General features: G+C 41.6%; 1 long non-coding RNA gene across 1 annotated transcript in view; it reads left to right on the top strand.

The window, feature by feature from the left end:
- Window positions 1–3,218: 3,218 nt before the first annotated feature.
- The window catches only part of LOC109294502, a 17,365-nt gene continuing 5,047 nt past the window's right edge, over window positions 3,219–15,536 (top strand). The window contains exon 1 of the long non-coding RNA XR_002096536.1: window positions 3,219–3,423. This is a non-coding gene — a long non-coding RNA (uncharacterized LOC109294502). The remainder of the gene's footprint in view (window positions 3,424–15,536) is intronic.

The following is a 15,536-nucleotide window of genomic DNA, read 5'->3' as shown; positions in this document are numbered from 1 at the left end:
CATGGTGGGGCTGGGGGAGTGGGGTGGGTCGGGGGGCTCATGCAAAGTCCCCCCCCTTGCAGTGTGGGGCAGTGGGGAGCAGCAGGGATCACCCTCCCTCCTGGCAGCACCTGGTGAGCACTGGTGCTTTTTTTCAAAGTACCGAGCTGGGGCAGGCCAGGGCAGCCATGGAGGGGCTGGAGGAGCGGTCAGGGGGGCTGGCAGGGGTCCCCCCATGGTCCCCTACCCGTAGTACTTACCAGTTCAAAGTCAGCTGCAGTTCCCTGCTGCAGCCACCAGGGACTGTCCGAATCATCAGAGCTCTCCAAATCTTTGGAAAAGATTTGTAGAATTTTGAATTGATTCAGACCTTTAAATTAGTCCCCTGATTCGATTTGGATTCAGAGATTTGGCCACCGAATCGGGCTGAATCTCCTCCGAATTGAATCGTCACCTGAAACTTCACACAGCCCTAATGCACAGCCCTCCTTTCACTGATGCAGTTAGCAAAGAAGTAAAACAAAGACCCAAAAGCCCACTCAAAATTATTTGTAATGCTGTCATATTTAAAAGTCCCTCATCTTGGTTCAGAATCCCACTGTCTTAGGTGCTGTACAAACACAAGACAAATAGATCCTGCCCCAAGGAGATTACAGATCTCGGTGAGAGAAAATCTTCCACTGCCTTTAGCAGCCTCTGAATCAGACCCAGACATGGGTAGATATTCTCTGTTCCAGATGCACTTGTTCCAGCTGCCATTGGAAAGGGTCAAAGGTAACATCCCTGCATGTTACTTGCACAGTTATTTAAAATTTATACCCAAGCTCTCTAAAGATACAAAGCTTTTGCTCCAAGCCAAGAAAGAGCTGCAGGTGCTTTATTATACAAGACAAATTGTTACCTTCAAAATCAGTTTCTGATGGAAACAAACAGCATGTTTCTGAAGATGGAATAAAATAAAAGAGTTGCTCTTTTAACAAGAAGAATTAAATTTTACTGCAGCTTCAGCACTACCAAGAACTGTTTAATCTAGATAACAAGATGTGTATAGTTTTAACATCCCCATTACAGTCTCTCTCTCATTTTTTTAACACCAGACTGGGATGCATTAATTTATACAACCAATGGGAGGAATCCTTTGCAAAAGATCTGGAGAAAGGAGAGAGCAAACAAAGAAGGAAAGAAATATTGCCATATAATTTCCTTTGCCACTGATTCAGGGAACTTAGCAGAGGTATAATCAGCAGGTTTTGCATGTTGGGCAGCAGCAGGGGCTGGGCTGGTAGTGGCCACCAATCTTCCATCCCTCCTATGGTGCCTGGGACTGTTGCTCAGCTCTCCTACCCCTGGTTATGCAGCTGAAGCTTAGTTTTTAAACCTAGAAACATGTGGAAAGATAAAGCACTATTGAATGCTTCAATTAACATTTAGCCCAGTGATGTTCAGCCAGGGTCTGGGGCACCCTGGGATGCTGCCAAATCCTTTGAAAGGTGCTCAAAGTGTGATGAGATAAGCATAGACTTGGGCTTGTCCATGCCTGGACAATACCCTGCCCCCAGTGCCTGGGCCCTCTGCAAGAAAGTTGGCACTGTAATATATACATCATTTTTTAAATTGGTGCTACTCAACTCACAGAAGTTATGGAGGGGTGCCTCAAGTCCAGAAAAGGCTGAGAACTACTATTTAGACTGATTAAATTACCCAGGCTGATACACAAAGTTCTGACCTGACAAAGTCAATTAAGCATGTGCTTAATTTCAAACATGCTTATATCTATGCATATTCAGTAAGTCACTTATTCTTGCGCTTACGTGCTTTTTGCTGGGTCCTTGTCCAAGGGGCTGACTTAAGCACCCAAGGCCACTAAATTGAGAGTGTCCTCAATTTTAGTCACTGGACTATTCTGGAAGCTCATCTACTTCAAAGACAGGGCTATGAAATATTTTCCAAAGTTGGCTATTAGTGAATCTGAAAATGTTTTATTCCTTGAAGCTATTTTCAACTCTGTCAAAAAAAATAAAAACGGCCATCCAATCAAAAATTTTTGGTTCTCTAATAAAATTAAACAATTGTACAGACAAATAGGCTCCCTTTCCATTAAAAGTCTGGCTTGTTGAAAATCTAATTTTCCATCAAAATGGAAACTTTTTGATAAGCCGTAGTGGTCACCATGTTAGGTTCCAAGCCTCAGGATCTGGGTCTTGAACATTACAGAAGAGGGTTCTATGTTTGAAAACTGAGCTCACAGGGAAAGTCCAGGCCATTTTTCTAAAGTGCTTGATTTGGAGCCAGACATAATATTCAATTTTCTTTTTTAAGCTCCAAAAATAAAACGTGAAGGCTAGCATTTGCAATTTATTTTCTCACTCAGATTTTTCAGCCAACTGAAATGTAGCTGGTATAAAGAAAGAATATAACGTTTAATATATTAAGCTTGACCTATTCTCCCTCTTGTTTTTAGCAGCAGGAGTACATGATGTAAGTCTCAGCATAGATTTATGTTTAGCTTTTGCAAATATCACAGAAAAAATGTGACAAAAGATGTCATACTAGTCCACCATGAATGTTTGTCCACACTGCAAACAGTAGTAATACGTACACAGTAATAAAGATGCATTGGTGAAATTGTGTCAGGACACTTGCACATTGCCTACCTGCACAATACTCAAATTATTTTTTAAATAAAAATGTTATTTTTATTTTATTTTATTTATATCATTTTTCCATGATATAATAGCAATAAACACTTCAAATATGTTCATTTGAAAGAACTTTACCTGTGTCTTCATGCCTCATGACACAACCCAGGTACAAAGTTATCAGCTCTAAAAACACTGCCATGTCTTAGTGGCTACTTTATTGCTTTACCTCTTGCATGCATATTGGGAAATGCTGCTGTTTAAATCCCATCCATATTTTCATCATTAATATATTCTGAGATGATTTGACTTAGGAACATGATCTTGTACTAAGAACCCCTTTTAGCTAACCAGGGCCTTCCCAGAATAGACTGGAGTTGCTGTTAGTTTACATTAACTCAGTTACTAAGAGCTCCATGCTCTGTGCTTTTATTTTCTATCCCCCGGTTAAATTATATTGCACTGTGCCATAATGACAGTACTAAGTTACCCCTTTTAAAAAACCATCGGAAATAATGGTTCAAATTTATTGTGCTAATCATCTGAGCTTCAATGTATCATTCAAGTATTAACGTTGATTCCTGTAATCGGACCAGGTTACAGGAGCCATTTGGAACCTAAAATAGAGCGCCCAGATTTTCCTTTCTCATCCTGTAATCAATTTCAAAATTTCAGACTTCACCCCTGACTTCAGCCATAAAGATCCCAGCTAAAGAAAATGGGCACAGAATGAAATCTCACTTCTACACTGTAAACTCTTTGCTATTTCGGACTGGAAATTGTTGGAACAACAGAAGCTTCAAAGGTTAGTTTTGTGTGGTTTTTTTTTTTATAAATCTCTCCAACAACATTGCTACCGCCACACAAACTGAGTTTGGCAGGAGCGCAACTCATGCCCAAGCTTTTAAATGAATTGCAAAAAAGTCATAAAGGTCCGACAGATCAAAAGGACAAATTGCCAGCTCTGAACTCTATATATTTCATAGACTGTAAACATAGAAAGATTGTGTCACTAGAGCCTTATAGATGATGACTCCTGGGTTGATGCTTTTGTTCTAGAGGACACAATCCTCTTCTCAGCACTATGGACAACACTGCATTGGAATTAAGATATTTTGTCAAGTTGATAATTGGTAATTTGTGCATGCTAGGCCAGCTAGGAGAAGCATCACTAAGCAAAGAGCCAGCCTAGGACTTTTGAGGATGGGTTATCAAAATGATTGCCTGGAAAGTCATCCCAAACGTTTTATTTAAATGAACTGTACTTACATAGATTTTTCAGGGTTTTCTTATGACTTACTCAGCCTCCTGATGCCAAAGTGAAGACCAGCTCCTACTGTTTTTCATTTTAGGGACTGGTTTTTACATAGCCTTCAACACATCAAGCAATTTCACAAGGAAAGAGGGGGTAGGCTTATTTTACTTAATGAAAGGTGAGATTCCCTTTTACAAAAGCTTATGGGTTTCATACAGCACATAAATAAATGATCACAAGAAAGTAAACTTGAACAAGCAGAGTCTCTGCCCAAGAAGCCCTTTGCTGGAGCCTGTTAAATTAGTCATTTAAAAATAAACTACTTGCTGAATTTGGCCCTCTTTCTGTCCATGTGGCATTTGTGAGGTCATTTAGATTTCAGCAAATGCATTATTTATTGAGACATTAACCAACAGTTACTAAGGCTGTGCAAAACTTTGGTCCCTGATTTGATTTGGCAGAGATTCAGCCAAATCTCCAAATCCAAATCGAATCAGAGGATCCTTTAATTTCTCCGAATCAAACTGGAACCCTCCAAATTGATTCAAAAAGATTTGGCAATTTGGACACAGACACAGCTTTAAATGTTTTCCTACATACCTGTAGGTAGCAGGCGGCTTGTGAACATTGCGATGCTGGGGCGCATGGAGTGTCCCACAGAAGTGCGGGGGGCTCCCCAGTGTGCTCAGCAGCAGATCCGGAAGTGGACCAGAGGTACTTCTGGTCCACTTCTGGGTCCACAGGGGAGCACCCAACCCCAGTGACTGGTGCCTCCTGGGTTTGGAGGGGGGAGCACCCAGGATCCCCTGTGGCCAATTGCTGAGCCGAGGGAGGGAGTGTGGGGGTGGGGCACCCTGTGCACTCCCTGGCGGACCTGCAAGTGGACTGGAAGTACCTCCGGTCCACTTCTAAGTTTGCCAAAGAGCACGTGGAGGGCCCCCCCCGCACTTCTGCGGGATGCTCCATCCACCCCAGCATAATAGCATTCACGAGCTGTACCTGGTATCTTGAGACATGTAGAAAAAATGTTTAAAGCTGTGTCTATGTCCAAACTGCTGATTCTCCGAATCAGCATCGAATCTTCAGATTTGGATTTGGCTGAATTGAATCGGGGATAGCGACCCGAATCAATGAATCAAATCACTGTGCTTGATTCGGGCTGAATCCGAATTGAATAGGACCTGCTTCGCATACCCCTAATAGTTACTACAAGCAAACTTCAACCTGCAATTTGTTCATTTTCTCTATTCACTATTTGCAAAATTCAGCTGTTGCTCTTACCTTTATTTAATTAAACCACATAACCCCCCTGAGTACTTCCCACAAATAACAGCTTGATCTAAGCCTTGTTGAAGCAAATATAGTTAAGTTCAATGGACTTTTGGATTAGGTTCAAAATTGTGTGTACAAAGATAACTGAGAACTTTAATTTTTGCATGTCTCAAACAAAAGAGCATAAATTTGAATATCTCAAGCTATGGTGACATTGCACCTACTTAGTGAGAAGTACTATGTTACTGGCTTTCGAAAATAATGTGTTTGCAACTAGCTGAAAATGCTCATGGACGAATAAAAAATGTGAAATGCTAGTGGAATTTAAAATGGTAAAGATGGGGACAGCACTGTTTTGCAAAGTTTCTGTTTCTGAACACTTATACTAGTAAAAGGGTAATTTTTTTATATCTGGCCTCTTTGGGAGAAATGTCAGATGCTGGGAGACATCTAATGGAATACCTAGTAAGGACTGGCCCCAAATATGTAATGTAAAATGGACAGTGTTGGAAGTACTGCCTATTCATGTGGCCTGACACTTCCTATTATTGGTCACTATATTCATTGCTTTCTTATATCTTCAGCAAATATTACATTTTTTCATGTTGGGTCTCTGACTCAGGTTGAGGGCCCAGTACTGGGGGTGGGGACAGAGGAGTTGAAAAATTTCAGCTAAAGCAATTCAGCCTCTCCTGAAAACAGAAGTACTGAAAATGGATTGTTTTGCTGAGATGTGAAACTCAGAAGACCATATCTGTGAAAAACTCCAGTGTTGACTCTTGCAGTTTAGCGGGTACGTTACCTTTATGCCAGGGCTGTGTCCTTTTGTCTGCATAGGAACAGTCAAGTTTTGCCAGGTTACAAGCTCTTGAAAAAGTATTTTGTGAATCATCAGTAGGCATCATTAGAACTTCATATCTAAAACCTCCACTTCGAGATGCTCCGGCCCAAAACAGAGTTAGACTTACGTTGCAATGTAGCGCTAGGCTGTTGTAAGCTAGGTTGCTTCCAGACATGGTAACTGAGAGCAAGAAGCCTGACTCCTATGCTCTCAGTGTCCTTCTATTAGCATGCAGAAGGAGGAAGCTGAATGATTTGAATGCAAAGGTGGACAAGAGCTGGTCCCTAAGGGTCAGGGCAGAAGAGTGAAAGGAGATGAGGAGTATCTAGGATTGGAAGCTGTGCTGGAAACTGGCACTGTCTGGGTGAGAATCTCTGGATCTGTCATATCAACGTAAATACATAGCAGCACGTGTCATTGAAAATCAAACATGATATTCCAGAGCATGTGCTGCTGTCTGAGGAGAGCAGAAGAGAACACAAAACACATGACGATGTTGGTCATACTACTTAATGCCCTTTTGGGAGGTGTTCAGTATTGCAATGAAGATGACGGTATAAAGAACGCTACTGAACCTGGGGAAGAATCCAGAAAATACATTATGGGGCAAAATGCTAAAAAAAACCCCAAAACAGGATGGAAGCAAGTACCATGGGTTTGAAAAAGGTGTTGCAGAGAACCCTGGATGGTTCTTGCCACTCACTGGAGGCTTTTAAGATCTGGATAGACAAATCCTTGGCTGGGATGGTCTAGTTGGGGATAATCCTGCTCTGAGCAGGGGGTTGCACTCATTTTCTATGATTCTAGGTGCAAGGTAGACATTGCCTGGGGGGAACTCTGTCCAGAAATATTAATAAGGAAGTGAATAGCAATAGAAGGAATAACTCCTACAGGATTTTTTAAAATCAAATAAACATCCCTCTGTTCATGGCTCCATGAAGAGCAGCCAATATATAACCCCAGAGGGCTGTGGAACTGAACTGGAATAAAAGTGGGTTCACTGAGAACCCTTCCCCTCCACAGCCTGTAAAAGATCTATTTGCTTTGTGCATAAAGGCATGGGTGTTGCTTAGTAGGAGAGGAGACACAAGTTTTATTTCAAATACCGAGTGCTCTCTTTTTTCATGCTCTGGATGTCCAATTGACATCCAGATGAAGTAAAATGACATAAAAGGAAGAACATCTATGGGAGAAAGTCCATTTAGATTGAAGCCAAAGGGAGTTTTGCTGTTGATTTCAGTGGTGTCAGGATTTTACCCATGTCATATTTTAACAGTCTTGGGATATCTTTGCTGTACAGAGGGAGAGGGGTTGTTTGTTCCATGGATTGAAATGTCACAGCAAAGCAGAATTTCGGTCAACAATTTTTATGATGTATAATTATTCATCGCTTTTGAAAATGTCACAAGTAGTTCCACTTCACATGATAACGTGTGCTTACCAAACAAATCCCTATGAGCAGCCTTGATTCCCAATTCCTAAGTGTAATGTTGAAGGCTCCCAAGTGAAAGGAAAACAGTGTTTGAGATGTGAAAATAAGTGTATGTCAAAGAAGATTAATAATTATTAAGTAAGGGAAAAAAAAGGAGAATTATGCAGATGTCTAGCCTTCCAAGCTGTTATCCAGGGATTTACCTACAGAGCTTTAATTATGCTGATCTTAAAGTGCTGGCTTTGCTGTTTGACTTCCTGAAAAGACAAATACAATACAAAATAGGATAATAATCTCCAGCTTGTGAGTTCATTTGAATCAGCTTTCACCATACAAATGCAGCAGTACATAAGCGCGGTGTCTCTGCCCCAGATTCTTGATCCTAAGACAGTCCCTTTGTGCAAGTCCAGAAGGACCAACAATGTTCTCCTACGTGGAGGACTTGGAATTCCTTGGGTTATTCCCAGATGATGTAAAATAAGGATAACTAGCTCTTGTTATACCCCTTTATCCTTGAGATGGGGATGGCAGGGTATGACTATAACATGCTAAACAGCCTCTTAACCCCAAGAGGAGCTAGAATTTTCAATCCAAGTAACAGCATCTTTGAGTTTGCCCTGACTTGTAGTAGGGTTAAACTGGCCCAAAACTTCTCCAGAAGCAGACGGACAGGTACCCTACACCGCAAGCAGTGCTTGAAGTCCAGGTTGGCCAGACCTAAGAGTTGAGACCCATATTTTACTTCAGGTAAACCAGAAGCAGTAAAGTGGGGAATAGAAAACCCCAAGAGGTGACATTTCTCTTTTGGTGGTTCTTTCACTACTTCCATTGGGCAGAGCTGGGATGGAAGATGCAAAAGAACTTGCAAGTCTCTAAGATCTGTGTGCATCTTGGTGCAATGCCGTGGACCTCACTAAGAGTAGGATCTGAGTCTTCTGCTGCTTTGTCCCATGTGTGCAATGCCAGATCTATAGGGTTTTCCCTAATGGTCAGCCCATTTACAGCCAGCTTCCATAGCAGAAGAGTGACTCCACAGAGGCATTCATACAGCTGAAGGTTATGAACACACACAAATGAACTAGTTGGTTGGGTGGACAGTGTACATTTCTTCAGCCCAGATCTGCTCTTCTCTTCTCCTGGTGCTGCTTGTTAAATCTGCTCTTCTCCTGGTGCTGCTCTTCTCTTCTCCTGGCTTTGTGTCCAGGTAACAAGACACAGAACTATCCACGTGTTCATAAAGTGTAGCTATGTTCTGGGTACCTTCCTGTCCCTGGAGTATTTACACACAATAATTATAGCGATGACAGGTTTATTTGGACCCTAACTGCATCTCAGACTCCCACAAGCCACTTCAAGATTTTATGAAGGCAAGGATGTTGCAATGATACAAACAAACTTGCATGTCTGCAGGCTTCTAGCCAGCCCATGTGTGCCAGGAACAAATTACCCAATAGTCTAGCTTTAGCTTTGCTAAATTTTACAAAATGGGATGTGCCATCTTTGAACAAAATGACTCCTGTCATCCACTATAATGAGAGAGGTTGACAGCAGTCATACTGCTCCAGAGTGATGAGCAGACTAAGGGAAGTACAGCTGAAAATCATCTGCATGACAGCAATGTGTTAACCCTTTCTGGTGGAAAAACAGCCAGTCAAAAAATCCAGAGAAGCAGGCAGTGGAGGAAAAAATGTGGGGCCTAAGAGTCACTTCTGAAGAGCTCCATAATTCTGCCCCCTGGGAGTCAAGGATGATGAATTAAATGTCACCAACTGCATGTGATATGCAGCCAAAGGTGCCAAAAAGACTTGCTAAACGATCTAATCACTCCAGGAGGCCAAAGAAGCCTCAGCATCAAACGAGAACCATTCACCGAACCAAGCAGAGATCAACTATTATTAAATGTTAAGGAGAGGAAATTCAATCTTTTGGTTGGCTAAATATTTTTCTTGCTCACTTCAGGGAGTAACAGCACTTTCAAATGACCCGAGTCTGAACGAGAGAACATTTAGGCCTGTTTTACTTAAAGAAAAATAGGTCCACCTTTAGCAGCTTTCCTTTTATGCTAATTCATTTAATCTAGAATTGAAAAATGCATTGTGCTTCAAGGGATCAGCTGGAATGCTTACTAGGTAATGAACATTCATTAATATTTTAATGAATATGCATGGAATAAAACATAAGGCTGAAATATGTATACAGTTAAAAAAAAAAAAAGGGCTAACCTCCTTAGACTTCATAATGCACCATAAAAATGGGACATCATTAACCAAGGTGTAACTTGGAAGTTTTCACCCTGGGCAGTAGTGGGGGCTGGGCTGGCGATGGTGGTGGCTACCAGTGATGTAACTAGGGGCAAACAGGGCAGCTGCCCCAGGAACTTTAGGGGGTGGGGGCAAAAATAGTGGTTGCAGCTGTGAGATGGCAATCACTATCATGTTGCAGCCAGAAATTGTCCGTGTCCCAGGCACCTGGCTGCCATCTCTGTGCTACTGGTAGCTGTATTTTGGTGCACCCCTAAGTCTGTGCCTGGAGCTCATGTCCCACTCACCCACTTTTTGTTACACTCCTGTTCATTAAAGCATCAGCTATTACCGACAGCTCCCATGCAACAGTAGCATTGCAGCTACCTTAGCTATTTCCCTGTCTTGCAGATAGTACTTGCTACCTGTTTTGCTAAAGCAAATGAAGTGGAAGAAGTTATTGTAGGAGATGAAAATTCTTTGAGGGAAGCAAAAGGAAATGGGAAACTGGCTGTCAGAAAACCTCCAGCTAGAACTTGTGGGGTAGAGAATACAGTTGAGAGCATTGTCAACTGAAGAGCACAGTTCTGTGAACAGCAGCTCTTTATTCTGTACCATTGTAACATATGGGCTGTCATTACTGCTGGAAAGTTGCAGAAAAAAATCACTGACACTCAAATGGTATTGATAATGGAAGATGGATGCTCCTATTTCAGTAGTTTAGATCTCATCCACTCGTGCAGCATTAAATGTAAAAATTGCTCCTATGGTCCAAAAACGTGTGCGCACGCGTATGTGTGTGGACTATTGCTATTTTGCCACTTCGCTGTTGGGTGCATTAGAAAACCAAGTAATACAGAAACAAATAGTATTACATTCTGTTTGTGATGAGAAAGGTCTCAATCTCGTCCGTATTTAGCTTCATTAGTATATTGTGAGATTAATTGCCTTCTACAAGGGTTCTTAATTCCAGACAATATTCCTTTCTAGCAAGGGTCCCAGTATATCTGCGCACACAATTCTGATTTCATCTTAAAAAAATCTTTATGCAGATCAAGAAACTGGAGCACATGTATAAAGTCTAGTAAAAAAAAAAATAAATTAAATCTTGTGTTACCTTCCTCATAACCCTAATCTTATTAATATCAAGCAATTTCAGAGATGGAGAAGAGCTGATAACAGCATTGGACTCATGAGATATTTCTGTTTTCCATCCATCAGGCAGGTAATTGTGGGAGTTATGACTTTGTTAGGCAGAAATGCACAGCTCTAAAGAACCGATAACTGAGCTTCTCTGCTGAGCAGACAATAGAGCAGCATCCAGTAATTGAATACATCAATAAGCTTTCACATCTCGTATAACTTCAGTGCGCTGGACAGGCTAGCATTAGACATAATCATATTTTGATCAGGAGAAAATAGAAGTTGGATGAAATAATATCAATTTTATTTACAGGGCAGGGAAGAAGCCATCCAGTCGGTGACAGAAAAATGATTTTTTTTATCTGGCTTTGATCTGGCTCTGGGCTTTGATTTTGTGGCAAATGGGTCTATAACTCATTTACACCAACTGCCAGGACCTTTCAAAGCACAGAACATTAAGCAGAATCCCGCTTGGAGGAATAAATACACAATCAGCATAATAAATGGTGACAAAACAGCCTGAGCTCACTCTTTACAACTCAAAGTTGTGACAGCCTACAGGGAGCGCTTGATATTCTGTACAAATGCAATTTATTGATTTGCGATCTCCTGGGGCCAAAGAGCACATTTTGTGTGAGGTGAATGAATAAGAGTTTAATTCTTCTCCCCCCCCACCCCCCAAAAAATTATTTGCAACCAAAACATGGAGATCGTGGAGACGAGAAGGAAGATTATTAAGAAGAAAAGGAATCATTTCACGTCTTTAGTGAAACACAGGAGTCTTTTCATGGAAACGCTGGCAAGTTTGTACAGTCTCACTGAGGTTATCAAAGGAGAGAGGCTGTACAGGGTGGCACAGAGTGGAAACGGGCTCTGTGTAAGGGTTGTAGTGCCTAGACCAAAATAGGATTCAAATTGGCACAGCATCTGGAGAAATTCATTATGCCTACATAAAGCCTAAGTGTTCTGCAGCTCTGCACAGGGAAATAGAGACCTGCTCAGAGATATCCAAACGCTCCACCCTAGGCCCAGGATATAGGGCTACTGTCTAGGTCTACTGGTGCTACCAGATCATTGCAAGTGTGAATCTTGGGCCATGCCCCCAGTGTGCCTCTCTACAATGTCTGGTCCCCAGGATCTTCTACCACTTCATAGTGTATTACCACCACACTGTCTAGCTTACTCAGGTCAAGCCCCCGTGTATGGGTCACCTGGTGTGGGTGACTGCATCAGCCTTCTTCACTGGAGTATATGCTGCCTTTTAAAGTACATCATGCATTGCTTGTAAAGAGCCAGTGGATTAAAAGGGACATTTACTATGTCTTCATGTGAACTAATGTGTATTATCTTATCCCCAAAAATCTTCCCCATGCCATGACATCCCCATGCTGGTGAACACTGATAACAATCCAGGGGAAAGCCAACCCAGTATTTCTATTCTAATAAGCAACTGGGGTTTTTTTCTGTGTTAGCATTGTGTTGGCATTGGTGTTCCCAGTACAGTTATGATCTGGCTAGTGCTTCCTTTTGAAAGTAGCCTCTATCTTGACTCTGTACTGAAAAAGGTCTAGGAGGTGCAATGGAAACCAAAGTCTGGAAGCTAAAGATTTGGAAACCAGGCACAAATTGTTAACAGTGATGCTAGAACAGTTTGCCAGAGGGGGAAGTAAATTCTTTTGATGGCTTCAAACCTAGTAGCCTGCTGGATGCCTTTTTGGGAGACATGGTTTAATCAAACACGAGTTACTTGGCTTGGTACAGGGGGGAATGGGTGGAATTCTGTGGCTCATATTATACAAGAGCTCAACCTTGATCTTTAAAAAGGGTTGTCTGCCTTTAGGGCATATTTAATGCTAAAAACAAAATTTCCCAACCATCTTTGCATTGGCTTTTGAACTAAAAAAGACATACTACCACAAAATAATGGGGCTGTTAACATCCCTATTTGGGGCCTTTCATATATCCGCTTCCTAGTGTTTTGACGTTTGCTGGTCATTTTCCCATTACACAGAGAATTTGCCTTGGCAGATATTAAGGGAACTGTTTCAAGCACTTGATCTATTTTAGATGGCAGCTAAGGCTGCTATTGGCTCTTTAGCACCACTCCTAACTTATTTCAATGGGGTGTTTGTGTTCTAAAATAGCTGGCATGTTATACGCTGGGTTTTGAATTTGGGAACAATAAAGGGGACATTGCATCGGCATGTTGCATGGTAATGGAGCAAAGGGATTGCCACCCAGACACTAGAAATAGAAAATGAAGGGCCTGACCCTGTTAATGCATTAGTCACCCAGCAAGCTTCTAAAGCCCTGGCAAGCTAGGGATGCTGTCTGCACAGATGGCTGATGTACCGCAGAAGGTTAGAAAGAGAGAAAATATAAGAGTTCTCAGTGCACAGATTTCAGAGAAGCCAGATAGGAGGAGAAGTCTTTTAACAGAAGCTCCTTGCATCTTTCAACCTATAACTACCTAATTTGTGTCTATCTGTTATGGCCCAAATAGGACTGACACCTGGCTGCTACTGCACAGGGATGAATGGGCTGTCAGTTCAGATACCAATTTAAAATAAAATGATCCAAAATTTGTGTGGCTGCCCTCAGTGGCAACTCCACACATTTGAACCCATCAAGCGGAGTAACCAAACAAAGTCAGTAGATGAGAAACGGCAAACGAGACCATTGTGAGGAAGGACTCTCAAAGGGAACTGCCCTGTGAGCTGTTAAAATATTTGCAGCTAATTCAAGCAAGTAAATATTTTCCCTCAAATTTTTTTTTTGGATATTACAATGATTGTGCAGCAATGAAACTACCCAGTTCCTTTCAATGGAGGACTAAGCACAAAGAACACTGAGCTGGCACATCATTACTTAAATCATAATATATTAGCAGTTACAAACTCCGCAGGACCTGCAGACAACTGTGGTATTGGAAAACAATAAATCAGACATTTTGCAAATACAGTTCTGAGTGGCTAATAAGAACTTCACTTGAGAATCTTATTAGCATGACCACATTATCATCTTGCATGCTCAAAAGTGACGTGATGCATTAAACTTAGGGGCCCTGGTATTGAGTGTCTTGCAGGGTATTTTAGCATGATAGAAAGCCTTTTCTATTTGAAGTGTAATCACAGTCTTACCAACTAATGAAAAATCTGGCTTTGAACCCAGTTTGTTCCACGAGGCTTACAAGATTATGTTTATACTTATTTTTATTGTGCTCATTTATCTCCACTGGAATTTTGATGCAGGGGATAACATTTCTCCTTGGAAGACAGTGCATTCATTTTTTTTTCTGCCAGTTTTGTCAGGATCCTCATCTGGTGCACAGATTAATTGGCACTGGAATATTCTGCAGGGAGGGAAAACTGTTTAGAGAACATGACTGCATGCTAACTTCTATGGTAATGGACAAGTAAAAACAATTGCAGTTTAAGTAAGCCTTTCTAGAGCATCTACATGTGCATTAATGCACTGTAGTTCCAGCACATTAAGTTTAGTACTCGTAATAACGGGGTGCCTGTACATGAGAGCGGAGTCTCCTCCAACATGCTGTAATTATGCAGGACAGCAGAGCAGACTCAATTGATTATTACCACACTTCAGCAACCTCCTGCATCTCACGTACCGGTGTCCCTGTGCTTCCAAATGGTGACAGGGGCACTTGAACTAAAGCTCGTCAAATGCCTCCGCTGCCGTTTCAAGCCCCAGATGCCATTGTGTAGTGCAGGGACGCTGATACACAAGATGCTGTGCATCTTAGTTAGAGCAGCTCTTGGAGCCGCTTTAATTAAAGCATGCCTCCCACCCCAGAGCACATGTAAAAGTGCCCACAGGTACTAACACAATGCACAGTAACCGCATTGAATAACTACTGTGCAGTAGCACCAGTGCATGCCTTGTTAGTGATGCTAATGCGCAGTAGACTAATTCTACTGCGCATTAGCATAGCTTTTGCCGTGATGTGCAAATGCTCAGTAGAATTAGTCTGCTGTGCATTTAGCATCTTGTGTAGACGTGCCCACAGTGAACTCCCACAAGCTCACACTCCTTGTATGGTGATAACAAATGAAAGGGTTACTCAAGGATAGACTGCATCCAAAAATTGGCATCCTTTGCCTGCATGACACCATCTTCTGTGATTTCATGGTGAGTGTTTGACAGTGTCCCATCCCTTGAGACGGGTATGGATGAAAAGTGGACCCACATTGTGGGGGAGCAAGACTAAGGGTGGGTCCCACTATTGTACAGCAAAGGTTCCCTTAGTTAGTTGGAAGAGTCATTCGTGGGCTCTACATTTCTGAGAAGGTGTAGAAGAGAAAAAAGGTCTCTCTGTTCAAGCCATAGACACAATACTTGTTTCCCTTTAAGCATATCTGGAGTCAAGTAGCGACGCCATGCACTGGTTCCAAGAAAGTCACTGGAAGTTGTGCAAGCAGTTAAAGCTGAGTATGGACTTCTGTATTCGACTTATAGAGTTCCTGAGCCACTTTGTAGCCAGCACTAAATTCCAATAGTTTAAATAACAGGTCAGCTTTAATGTTATGTTAAATACACTACGTAGAGAAATTTTTAAATGCCTATTTTTTATTAAATAATTAAGTTTCCAAACTTAGCAAAAGAAAAACTATTTGTAACTGGGGCAAAATGGTTCTCTTTTCTTGATGGGGTTTTTTTTTTTTTTTTTGGAAGGCAAATAACTTTGTAAAAACCATTTAAGCCATTTTTATAATTC

Source organism: Gavialis gangeticus, unplaced genomic scaffold (assembly GCF_001723915.1).
Source record: "Gavialis gangeticus isolate Ggan-Ray unplaced genomic scaffold, GavGan_comp1, whole genome shotgun sequence".
Taxonomy (NCBI): Eukaryota; Metazoa; Chordata; order Crocodylia; family Gavialidae; genus Gavialis; species Gavialis gangeticus.
This window is presented reverse-complemented; position numbering and strand designations above follow the sequence as displayed.